Source organism: Symphalangus syndactylus, chromosome 3 (assembly GCF_028878055.3).
Source record: "Symphalangus syndactylus isolate Jambi chromosome 3, NHGRI_mSymSyn1-v2.1_pri, whole genome shotgun sequence".
Taxonomy (NCBI): domain Eukaryota; kingdom Metazoa; phylum Chordata; class Mammalia; order Primates; family Hylobatidae; genus Symphalangus; species Symphalangus syndactylus.
In genome coordinates, this window is record NC_072425.2 from 37,282,061 (window position 1) to 37,295,928 (window position 13,868).

Below are 13,868 nucleotides of genomic sequence, written 5' to 3' on the forward strand. Positions count from 1 at the left end.
ACTTATTAAGAAAATATGCCCCAAATCCACAGCTATGATGCAATAGCCTTAGGATTCTAAGAACGCTCTATCATAGTACTCCCTGGAGAACAGCGGGGGTAAAATCTACATCTGGCATGATTCATCACCCTAGTGATAACACATAGTACATCCGTAAGGGTCACCAAGTTCCAGACACATCCTGAGAAATGTGAAGACTATGATTCCAGCAACGAGGAGGAGACCTGGGTCACTGGGTTGAAAGATGTGATGAGGCAACATGTGATGCCCATTCTTGATGGAAACAAACCAGCAAAGGATTTTTCTCATTGTTTTAAGTGTTTTTAATGAATTGATTCATTAACCACAAAGATATTTTCCACAGCACCACTTACTGCCGAACTTTCTGCCAAGAACAAGACCAAAGGCAAAGATCTCCGGACAGCTGCAGCATCATCGGGGAAGACTGATGGAGTTATATCATCCTCCCCACCCTATCCAGGCAGAAGAACTGCTTCTCCCCTCTCCTCTCTTCCCATCCCATTAACTTGAAATATATCCCTTGAAAGCTTCCCCATATTAAACTATCCAGCCAAACACCAGTAATGACTCCCTTCTCCACAGCCTGTCCACACTGCCATTATCACATCTTTTTCTCCACAAGACCATCCCAACATTATTTATCACTGTACCCAGTACTCAGAGAATGCCTAATACACAGACTCACTCCATAGTGAGTTAAACTTCATTTAAATGTGCCTCATCCAAGTGCATTCATCTATGTTTCTTATTTAACCCCCATGGCAATCACTGAGCAAATTATCATCTCTTATTTTACAGATGAAAGAAACCAAGGCTTCAAAAGGAAGCTACACTGAAGCAGAAAGAACTAGTGGTGCCCCTGGAAGCCACACCTGCTCTTCCTATGCTCCAGGGCTCTGTGCCATTCCTGCAGCTCGAGCCAGAAGGAATGTTTGCAATGATACCAACCATTTTGCCAATGTGCAGTTTCTCTTTAGTCGTTACTAGAGGAGACTGACTTTCTTCTGTTTCAAATATCTAAAGATCACTTTCAGAGCAAACTGGGAGTAAACTAACTGGATGGGCCAAACCTACCTTGGATCCTCCTCTGCCATTTCATTGTTGGAATCGATTTCTGCAGGAGTATTTCACATATTTTACTATCAGTGTCTCTGCAAACCCAACACACTATGGAGGAGAGAGCAAGCCTCTGAAGCCACACACACCGGAGATTAAATCCTGGTTCTGCCATTTTATTAGCCATGTGACTTTAAAAGGTTACTTAATCTCTCAGGGCCTTGATTTCCTTATCTGTAAAATCGGGTAAGAATGCCTGCTTTGTTTTATTTGTTGTTGTTTTGTCCAGTTTGGGGTGTTTGTTTGTTTGATAGAGACAGTGACTTACTCTTGTCCAGGCTGGAGCGCACTGGCCTGAGTATAGCTCACTGCAAAATGCCTACTTTGTAGGCTTGTGGAATTAAGAAAAATAATGAGCCAGAAAAAAATATTGTTTAAATGTTTATATAGATGAAATATATAGATGACATATGACAGATAGATATAGAGATGATAAATGATGATGATAGATAGATAGATATAGATAGATATAGATAGACAGATAGATAGATAGATAGATGGCAGCATGTAACACTAAACTTATTTTGTAGCCTGAGAAACTGAATGTTAAGAGTTTAAGAAATGGAAGAATAATAATAGCCTCCGTAAACACCTGGCCTCTTTCTGGACGGGAATCTGAGACTGAGATATTAAAGAACTTGCCCAAGGCCACACAGCTAAAAACTGGCCAAGTCTCATTGCACATCCTGCACTTGCACAGTGCCTGGCATGCACTAGGCATTCAGTGAGCCTTTGCAGACTAATTAACTGAATGCATAAGACGTGGCCTAAAAACTAGGATGTAATTCAAGAGTACAATTGTCTGGCCTACTTCAAGCAGTGCCATTCCTGTTGTCTCTTACTTGGATGAGAAATGTTACTTGAGTTTTAGCGACCACAGCGGGAATTGTCTCCACAGCCCTGAGAGCTAACTCAACCGATTGTCTACAACCTTCTCACAAAAGAGAGGCCAGGGCTCAAGAACCCAGGAATTTTAACTGCTCCAATGACTAATCTTTAACAAGTGAGGTCAAGTTTTCTTCTTGCCTTCAGAATATTACAGAAATACATTTCCACATGGTGATATTCAATGTACCATCAGTTCTCATTTGTTTTAATGCTATAAAATTAGGTTCGGTTCTACAAACACGGAGAACCATGATTGCATAATAGAGCACTGGCTACAGAGTTAGGAGACGTATTCCAATTTCAGTTTCTCTACACTCTGGGCATGAATCTCAGCCTCTTTGCCTCTGCTTCCTCATGTTTAAAATGGGAATAGTAATACTTGCTCCTCTCCATTACAGTAGAGAGGATTAAGCAGGATCATGTATGTTAAAGTGTCTAGCTTAATGATTCACACATGGAAAGTGCCTAATAAATATTTATTCATTTCATGGAATGTTCGTGCAGTGTCTGGCACATTCGAGATGCATAATAGGATCCTATCCAATTAGTTCAATTCTAGCCTTATACCCGGGTACATAGAAGGTCCTTAATAGGTGTTTTCATTCACTCAGTGGAATACTTACCCAATGGCTGGCATGGTAGTTGCTTAATGGGCATTCATTCATTCAGTCAAATTCTAGTACAGTGCATATAATTTAGTCAGCACTCAATAAATGATGACTGAATCCAAGTAGGAAAAATGGAACTTTGTTCATTTAATGAGATTTTGCAATCCCATAAATATTATATGTTGCTGCCAGTGCTTTACAAAGTGAATCAACCATTGCTGAAATGTTCTCAGCTTATGCTTGTTAACAAACCATTGTAAACTATTTTCCAAACATGCAGCATTCCATGAATGTGTCATAATAACATTGGCAATGCTAAGCACCACCAGGACCCCAAATAAGTGGCAGGAGTATACAATATATGAATTAATTTAGAATACAGAAAAGGATCCATCTTTACAAAAAGATATGCTGCTGCACAATTCCTTCTATGTGTGTTCAAAGCTCAGCTTGACAGATGTTCTGGCAGTTCATTGAGAACTTGGGCCCCAAGGGAAAAACCTCATGTGTAGGCAGAAACTATCAGGAATTAGAATTACATGTATGATAATGTGTGCATACATGAGTCTGTGCATATATTTATAATATTTTTAAATAAAGGATTAGTCTTTGAAAGTTTTGCTTTATTTAACTACTTTACAACAATAAAGCAGTCCCCTGGGAAAAAGGGGGAGTGGCTTTTAATAGTATAATTTCTCCTTTCAGAAGCCACATTCTCTAAAAGGACCAGCAAGCAACAATTTTAAAGAAAGGAGAGGCCAGGCGTGGTGGCTTACGCCTGTAATCCCAGCACTCTAGGGGGCCGAGGTGGGCAGATCACCTGAGGTCAGGAGTTCAAGACCAGCCTGGCCAACGTGGTGAAACCAGTCTCTACTAAAAATACAAAAATTAGCCAGATGTGGTGGCACATCCCGTATTCCCAGCTACTTGGGAGGCCGAGGCAGGAGAATCACTTGAACCCAGGAAGCAGAGGTTTCAGTGAGCAAAGATCGCGCCACTGCACTCCAGCCTGAGTGACAGAGACTCTGTCTCAAAAATAAAATAAAATAAAATAAAATAAAATAAAATAAAATAAAATAATAAAGGAAAGGAGACAGACATCTTTTCAACAGGCTTCTCGTTTGTCCAGTTAATTGGAAGTCGAAGAGGGAGAGGTTAACTCTGCATGATTCCTTTATATAGCAGTTGACATTGAAGTTTGGTCCTGGAGAGTGGATGTGAGTTCTCCAGGCATTCGAAGTCTAAAAGGGAAAGTGGAACATAAGATATGGCAAAGAGCTTCGTATGGCTGGACATCAGGTGTGATTGGCCCAGGGATGAGTAGCAACAAGTGATGCTGAAGAGGTGGACTAGCTGGGAGACCTTTAATGCCATGGAATGGAGTTTAGACCTTACTCAGTGACATGTGAGGAATGTTCTATTTATATCTCGTTTACAACACTTATCTTCATCTGTCTTATTTTAGACCTAATTGCTTATTGTTTTTTTTTCACTCTACTTCCTTCTTCTAGTCTGAAAATTCCTTGAGACCAGGATGTGTGTGTTTGATGCTGTTATTAATATCTTTGCGTCTAGTTAAGCACACTACCCATAATAAGTACAAAACAAGTTCTAATGTAAATAAAATGCGGTGACACCCTTCCAGCAGTTAATATCCATGGCCTATTTATCTAATCCTCCTTTATACACAATCAGGGTAGTAGTTAGGAGTCAGTGCAGGAAACAGAAGCCCCTCTCAGTAGTTTAAACAGAGGACATTTAATACAGAAAATGAGGTGTTTACATAATCCTTGGAAGGCTAGAGGACCCATTCTAGAGGACTGCTGGTTCAGTGCACACCTCCAAAGCCAAGATCAGAGATCAGAACACTGTTGCTGCTGCCCCTTCTGACTTAAACCACCAATGCTTCTCATACTCAAAAAGCCAGTGGCTGCATGACATGCCATAAATCTGTGTCAGTCCACAGACACGCATGTGCCTATGACCTCACTTGCCAGCAGCAATGACAACAGGACCATGGCTTCCATCTCACTTCCAAACTCCAAGGCTCCTGGGAGTTCATCTCATTGGTGGAACCTAATTTGCTTCCAAAACTCCAACTGCAAGGAAATCTGAGAAACGTAGTTTCTGTGAAACGTAGTAGTTTCTGAGAAACGTAGGCTCTGTGGTAAAGAAAGGACAATACCAGCTGGTGGCAAAAGATGCCTGGTTCTAATCAAAGACACCCGTAAAGTCAAGATTAGTTCTGATTATTGCCTGCTTCATTCACAAAATATATCCTCTTTTTTACTTATTTATTTATTTGTATTTCTCTTTTTGAGACAGGGTCTCACTCTGTCACTCAAGCTGGAGGGGACCAGTGAGATCATGGCTCATGGTAACCTTGACCTCCTGGGCTCAAGCAATCCTCCTGCCTTAGCCTCCCAAGTAGCTGGGACTAAAGGAGCATGCCACAATGCCTGGCTAATTGTTTTTAATTTTTGTACAGACACAATCTCACTATGTTGCCCAGGCTGGTCTCGAACTCCTAGCCTCAAGAAGTCCTCTTGCCTCAGCCTCCCAAAGTGCTGGGATTACAGGTGTGGGCCACACCACACCCAGCCCTGAATATATTCTCCTTTAAAAAATATTCTTTTAGCCTGGATAAAAGCTCCTAAGAGATAAAAGATGATTTTTAACTCATCAGCTTTATTGATGTATGATTGACAAATTGCCTTATTTTTTAACTGAAATGATAAGCGCTTGCTTTTTTCTCCTTCTCTATCCTCTTCCTCTTTCCTTCCTTTCCTTTTTCTTCCCTTTTCTTTCTGAAAAATTCAGTCCTAAACCATTAGTTAGGACAAAGCCATGTCTACGCTGGGCGTGGAAAAGCCATGGTGGTTAAGAGCAGGGTGTCAGAGCCTGAGCCTACAGAAGGGACACCGGGGTGCTAGCTTCTTAGCAGGGTCAGGAGGGAGTTTGCATAGGGCACATTCCGGGTTGGGGTATCAGTGCCTAAGCAGGGTGAGAAAGATGTCCACATGAGGGAGGGATGGCCCAAAGAGAGGGAGTTGGCCAGGCCTGGTGGCTCATGCTTGTAATCTCAGTGTGGTAAGAGGCTGAGGCGGGAGGATCACTTGAGGCCAGGAGTTCAAGATCAGGCTTGGCATCATAGTGAGATCCTATCTGTATAAAAAAATAAAAATAAAAGAGAGGAAGTTAAAGCCTAAGAAAGGTGAGGCAAACATACATGTGTGGAGATGGGTGTCAGAGCCTGAGATAGGGGAAGACGACTTGCGTGCAGATGGGGGTAGTGGCAGAAAGGGAAGATAGGTTATCTTCAGGGGAATCAATTCATAAATATGACTGGGCGAGGTGGCTCATGCCGGTAATCCCAGCACTTTGAGAAGCCGAGGTGGGTAGATTGCTTGAATCCAGGAGTTCAAGAACAGCCTGGGCAACATGGCAAAACCCCATCTCTACAAAAAATTTTCAATGTGTTGTGGCACGTGTCTGTCATCCCAGCTACTCAGGAGGCCGAGGTGGGAGGATCACCTAAGCCTGGGAGGTCAAGGCTGCAGTGAGCCCTGATTGTGCCACTGCACTCAGACCTGAGTGACAGAGTAAGACCCTGTCTCAGAAAAAAAGTTAAAAAATAAAATAAAATAAATAAATAAATAAATAAATAAGTAAATCTATTAAGGATAATGGAAGCTAGGTTTTACACCGTGGGACAAGGGAGTTATACATATGGAAAAGGAGAAAACTAGAATGAATCGTATGGTGTTAGTCTGGAATTGGAACTACGTGTGTGAGCTTACTATTTTCAGTACATATGCAGAAAGAAAGTATAGAAATAACTATAGATATAAATGTAAGCCTGTCTGTGTGTGTGCGTGTGTGTGGGCATGTGTGTGTGTGTGTGTGTGTGTTATTTGCTGGCTCTATCCACACCAAGGACCTGAGAACAGCTACACCCTGAAAGCAGTGAGCACATCTAGCACCCAAATCTTAGCTTTCAAATAACATTTTGAACTAAAAGGAACCAGGGTTCCTTGGAGAAATGGCTGATTCCAAGAGTAGGGAAGGGAAAGAACAAGATGAGCCTGGAGCATCTTGTGCCAGAGAATGAGGAGGGACTCACAGAATGATGGGGACATGTCAAAAGGACACAGAGGCCAGATTGGAAGGACTCCCACTGGCCGAATCTGGCATACTTTAAACATCAAAATAGATCATGATCGCAATGGATTATAACTCATGGACAAAGCAGGAAACCACAAGTCCATGCTGACAAACAACTTCAAAAGTGAAAGTGTGGTGGAGAACAGTCTGCATTATTTCAAAAGTATCTCCCTACAAAATCACGAAGGGGAAAAAGAGTGTAACTTTCCTGTGGATAAGCCCAGCAGACGTCACCTTAGGAAGTGAGCGTAGTGAGCATCATCAGTAACAGGACAAACTGGAATTCCACACCCTACGATGAGAGGCAGCGAGAACAGCGTCGCTTCTGCGCTATCCCTGCCGAAGATGCACAACTGGAAAAGTATCATGAAGACACGTCAGATAAACTCACACTGCGAGATGTTCTACAAAATAGCTGCTCGTGGTCTTCCAAAGTGTCAAGGTCATGAAAATAGTCAAAGACTGAGAAACTGTTTCATGCTACAGGAGACTCAAGAGACATGACAACTAAGCATAGTGATTCTAAGCAAGAGTCTTTCAGGACTGATAAAGCATTATGAGGCTGTTGGTGAAACTTGAATGGGGTTTGAGAACTAAATAATCATGTCGTATAGATGTTAACTTCCTGATTTTGATGGTTGCATTGTGGTTATATAGGAGAATATCCTTGCTTGTAGGAAATACTCACTTAAGTATTCAGGGATCCTAAGCCATCAGATTGGTAACTTATTTCCAAATATTTTAAAAGGAAAAAAATTTCTTTGAATTATACTTGCAACTCTTCTTTAAGTTTGTGAAAATTGCAAAGTAAAATTTAATTTTTAAATATAAGTACCCAAATTTCAGGAAAACTCAAGTGTATAAAATCAATAACCCAAAACCTCACCAGTCTCACAGCTTCAAACAAAACTCCATTTAAACTATCCAAACAGATGAGAATCCTTCTTTCTTTTCACATTAGAGCTTGGAAAAATAAAATGAAATTCTACTGATAAATTTTCTGAAACATGCAGTATCCCTGGAGGCTGCATTAAATATACATATCTCCAACCTTCCAGTGTCTTATCATAATGGATGAAAGGAAGGCTTAGTTAAGAGTTAATGGGTGCAGGAAATCAACATGGCACATGGATACATATGTAACTAACCTGCACATTGTGCACATGTACCCTAAAACCTAAAGTATAATAAAAAAAAAAAAAAAAAAAGAAGACTCAGGTCTGATTGTCATGTTTGCCACTTCTTAAATATGCTACTTTGGGCAATTGCTTAATCTCCCTAAGCTCTAGTTTCCTTAACTATAAATTAGATATAATAATATTTACTTCACAGCATTGTTGAGATAATTTAATACAATAATGGGTGTGAACCTGCCTACATAATGATCAGCATAGGAGCACAAAGTTTTCTGCTTTGTTTTCAATTGCACAACAATTTAATCTTATATAACCCAACAAGTTCCTTTGACCCCGACATAATTTCTCCTGCCTATAGCTAGACACATTTGCCATTTACTCATTCATTGTCACTCATTTTTGCACTTAATGTTTGACAAATTGTTATTGAGAGCCTACTATAGAGAATACTGTGTTCCAAGTCAGAAAGAATGAACTCCAAATTACCTTTTTTCAATCCTACAAAGAGGCAGACGCAATGAAAAACAATACTTTACATACAGCTGTGAATTACGAATTTAAATCAGTTTAATAATCCAACCAAGGGTGTGTTTTCATTTCATTCCCTCTCTCTTATTGTAGCTATTGAATTTACTCACTTCTCCATCACATACATATTTATTTTCCAATGAATTCTGAACGATTTCCAAGGTAGAGCAAGAAACGGGGAATGCAGCTGACGTCTGTCTCCCCCTGGGAATTATGTCACTCCTTGATTTAATTCCTTCTGACATTTTCCCCATCATACTTTCTGCTCTTCATCAAAATACATCCCTCTCGAAAAACAAATGTGCTTATTGACTACCCACGACAATCTTGGAAATGGTTGCAACTGTTCATGTGTAGGGTTAAAAAAATAAATAAAACAAAACGAAACAAAACAAAACAAAAAAATCACAGGCAAACAAAATCTCGAGACCTGTGCCACAAGGTCAGATGAGCACAAAAGGGCTGGTTAGTCCATCCAAAGTCTCAGGGGTTTAGGCAAGCTAGAGGGATTTATTTTCCATTTTTAGGCCATTGGCAATTTTGTTTGCTTAAGCTTAATTGTTCCCGGATACTGAAAGGGTACAGAAGGTAACTGCATGTTTGATTTTAATGACTCTTTTGGCGTTGATTAAACATCCTCACTGAAAAAAAAAAAAAAACCAAAACACATACATGCAAAACAGGCAGAGTTTTGGGTTTGGTTTTGTTTTCTGAAAAAATTCCCATGGAGGTGAAATGCAAGTAAATCCAGCTATGGAGACATGCTCCTTATGTGTGTTGACTGGAATCACAAAGAGACATGGGGCCAGACACCACGCGCTTTCTGTTTGACAGAGCAGAGCTGACTTTCCTGCGAGAAACAGTAGCTATGCTTTCAGCCAGCCAAGGAAAGAACACTCCATCCACATTCTCCCTGCTCCTCCATCTTCCTCTCACTCCCCAACTCTCTGCTTCCACTGTTTGTCTGAACTGGCTCTGGGCAAATGGCACAGTACCAGGGCCACCCACCTCCCTGACTTCCTAAAGACAGAATAATTTTAACTGGCAGAAATGTCGCAGAACTTTCCAAAGTTCACGAAATGAGCTACACAAATTGTGAAATAACTGGTGTGTGGCAGCATCAAGTCATGCAGTCAAGATCCCCTTGAGGGAAGGAAGCCACCTCCACCCTGACCCAGCCTGCACCGATGTGCAGTCACGTCTGTGTCTGTGAGAAACACGTGCACCTATAACCTTCCCATCCATTCACCAATGGCCTCACCTTGGTCCTTATCTTAGTACCTGGGACAGTAAACTTCCCAACGGAAACTCTCTCCTCCCCAGATGCCCTGCTCCATTTCTTTCCACCTCCCTTTCCCCATCTCTTATGCCCCACCTCCTCTCTCCATTTCTTTTTTCAGGGTCCTTTTATTCAGCTCTCCGTTTATATGTTGGTGTAACACAGGCCTCAACCCCCTGAACTCTTCTGATTTCCCATATCTTCTCCCCCAATTGTTTTGTAGCATTAGAGAGCGAATGCAAAGGTTTTGCAACCTTGTACTGCACTGTCTGGTCCTATTATGTTCTAGAGAACTTGAGAGGACAATAACACTGCTACAAGTCAGAAGGCATCCTGAGTTCTTCATTCAATCATTCACTCATTCATTCGTTCATTGATTCATTCATTCATCCCCTACTCTGCACCAGGCTCTGTGTTAGATTCTAGGGAAACATAGAGGCATTAGGGAGGGGAAGGGAGAGCAAAATGCCAGCCCTATCAGAATCTTTGGAATAAGATAAATACATTTTGAAAACATCATGTTCAATATTATAGCTTAATATTCAACAAAGGAAAGAGATGTTTCTATTGTTTCTAATACAAATCACTGAGGGCAAAGCTTGGCAACACCTCCTTGGTGGTACAGACATGTGGATGATGCAGTGAATCTTAGCTGGCCCAGCATTATGTTTGCCAAACAGTGTAGGCCCCATGTTTTCAAGTTGAGAAACGCTTGCTCTCAATAACCTCATTCACTCCCACAGCTTCGATTATACCTATAATCTGACAACTCCCAGTGCTCTATCTCCATCCCACATCTCTCCATGGGGCCTCTGATCCACATGTGGACTGCTTACAGGATGTTTCCACTTGAAAGTCCAAACCTCACAGCTCGTCATCTTCCCCACACCCTGCTCCTGTCTCTTAGTGTCGCCACCCTGAGCCCATCACCCAGGCCAGGGGAGAGGAACACCTCCCTTTTTCTGGTTCTTCCCAGGTAGGGTCACTCCTGCAACATCTTACATACCCATCTTCTCCTCATTGTTGCAGACAACTTCCCTATCTCAGGATCTCCTTCCAGGATCTCTAAGGAAATAACAAACTCCAAACTGAAATCCTTGGCTTCAATCCTTCCTGCCCATCTTCCAGACTGGAAAATGGCCCATCCAAAATGCAAGTCTAGGCAACTCACTCACTCCCTTCCTCAAAATACTTGAGTGGCTCCTTGTTGCTTAGAGAAGAAAGTTAACTTTCTTAGAACAACCATGGAAGGCTCAACACAATAGGGCTTCATCCTACTTTCCCTGCTTCTTTTCCTGCGAGTCCTCCTTCAAATTCTACTTTCCGTCTGCCATATTCCTCCAGCCCTCTACATGCCTTCCCCTCTGCAGACTTTTATGCACAGTTTCCTCTGCCTAGAATTCCTGCTTCTCACCTGGCTGCGCAGTGAACCGCTACACTTCCTGCAGAACCCAGTCCAATGTCACCTTCGGTGTAGAGCCTCTCCAAAGTCCTCCAGGTAAAAATAACGGTCCCCTCGCTGTTCTTTTGCTGTACTTTCTGCAAGTTTCTTTAAGCCCTTACCAGTTTGTAAATTTAATGAGTTGGTTAGTGTCTGTCTTCTGCTGTGGATGATAACCTCTTTGAATGCAGGAGCTGGCGCAGCGTATACATCTATGTTTCCCCAGACTTTAACACAGAGCCTGGTGCAGAGTAGCGAATGAATGAATGAATGAATGAACTCAGGGTGCTTGCTGGCTTGTAGCAGTATTATTGTCCTATCAAGTCCTCCAGACACAATAGGACAGACAGGGCAGAACAGGGTTGCGACATCTTTACAACCAATATTAGCTATCTAATGCTACAATACAAATTACTCCAAACCTAGTGGCTTCAAAAAGCAATAATTATTTGTGATCTCACTGTGAATTTATTTTTTAAAAAATATATTTACCGGTTTATTATAAAGAATATTACAAAGGATACAGATGAAGAGATGTATGAAAGAAGAGGCACAGAGCTTTCATGCCTTTCTCAGGCACACCACCTTCCAGGCTTTTCCGCATGTTCGGCTATCAAGAAGCTCTCTAAACCTTGTCCTTTGGGTTTTTATGGAGGCTTCAATATGTAGGCATGACTGATTAAACTATCGGCCATTGGTAATCAACTTAATCTTCAGGCCCCCTTTCCTCTCCAGAGGTTGGAAATGGATAGAAAATTCAGACAAGCCATATGGGAATCAATGCTCCCTTCCTCATCATGTTTGAAGCCTCAACTGGAAGACTCAAAGGCTGGAGGCTGGAATTATCTGAAGACTCATTCACTCACACATTGATATTGACTGTTGCCTGGGTTTAGCTGAGGCTGTCAGAATGGTTTCTCCATATGGCTTCTCCATGTGCACTGAGATTCATCACAACATGGTGGATAAATTTTTAGAACAAGCTTCCTCACTTTGGGAGGCTGAGGTAGGCATATCGCTTGAGCTCAGGAGTTCAAGACCAGCCTGGGCAACATGGTGAAACACCGACTCTATTACAAATACAAAAATTAAGCCTGATTTGGTGGCACACACCTGTGGTCCCAGCTACTGGGGCAGCCGAGGTGGAAGGATCGCTTAAGCCCGGGAGGCAGAGGTTGCAGTGAGCCAAGATTGAACCACTGCACTCCAGCTTGGGTGACAGAGCCAGACCCTATCCGAAAAAAAAAAAAAAAAAAAAAAGAATAAGTGTCCTAAAAGTGAGAAAAATAACAGGTGGAAACCATATTGCCTTTTGCAGCCTACTCTTGGAATTCATGCAGCATCACTTCTACCACATTCTGTTGATCAAGGCGTATACAAAGTTCCACCAGGTTCAAGGGGAGGAACATAAACCATACTTCTTGATGGAAGAGTGTTAATATCACATTGTAATAAGAACTTGTAGGACGGCACACACATTGGTGTGGCCATATTTGGAAAATATCTGCCACCATCTTCTTCAACAAACATTGCCCTCTGCTATTGCATGAGTGTTAGCCTTAATCCCGTGAGGCTTTGCAAGCACACTGCAAACATAACCCAAAGTGGCTGCCCAATTTTCTCATGGACATTTCTGTTTTAAATCTCAGATGGGAGCTTTCCATCTAATTAGGCAGAGTCCCACACCCTCGGTGACATACAGCTATGGTAGGAGGACCGAAAGAAATAATGTAGTATCCATTTACAGAATTCACTCACTAAAGACTGGCTACTCTGGGCCGGGCGCGGTGGCTCACGCCTGTAATCCCAGCACTTTGGGAGGCCAAGGAGGGCGGATCACGAGGTCAGGAGATCAAGACCATCCTGGATAACACGGTGAAACCCCGTCTCTACTAAAAAAAAAATACAAAAAAATAGCTGGGCGTGGTGGCGGGAGCCTGTAGTCCCAGCTACTTGGGAGGCTGAGGCAGGAGAATGGCGTGAACCTGGGAGGTGGAGCTTGCAGTGAGCCAAGATCGCGCCACTGCACTCCAGTCTCTGGGCAACAGAGCGAGACTCCATCTCAAAAAAAAAAAAAAAAAAAAGACTTGCTACTCTGTACCAGGTCCTGCAGATGAGTCGGATGCAGCCCCTGCTCTCCAGAAACAAACATATTGTATTCAAAGCCACTTCTCCCCATCCCCTATCATCTTTGAAGCAATTTAATGTACTTTCACTTTTTTTTCCTCGTTAGCTGGAATGTTGGTTTCATATGCAAAATGGGCCCTGCAGAATTTCCAAGTTATGCCTGAGTCCAGGGACAAACACAGTCTAGGCTTCTGAGCCGAGGCCATCTGTTACACAAAGAAGAATTCAATAACCACCATAAAAATAAAACAGAAAAAAATTATTAGCAATTAGAGTATGTAGATACTACAGGACTCCTTGTGTGAGAAAATTATAACCCAGGGGCCAAACCCTGCCAGCAGCCTGCTTTTGTAAATAAAGTTTTATCATAACACAGCCATGCTCCATTGGTTTAAGTATGGTCTATGGCTACTTTGACATAGCAGAGTGAAGTGATTGCAACAGAGAACCATATGGCCCCACAAAACCTAAAATATTTACTGTCTAGCCCTTTAGAGAAAACATTTGCCGACCCTGTTCTTGAGACTAAACTAAATCTGTTTACTTGCTTACATAAGTCA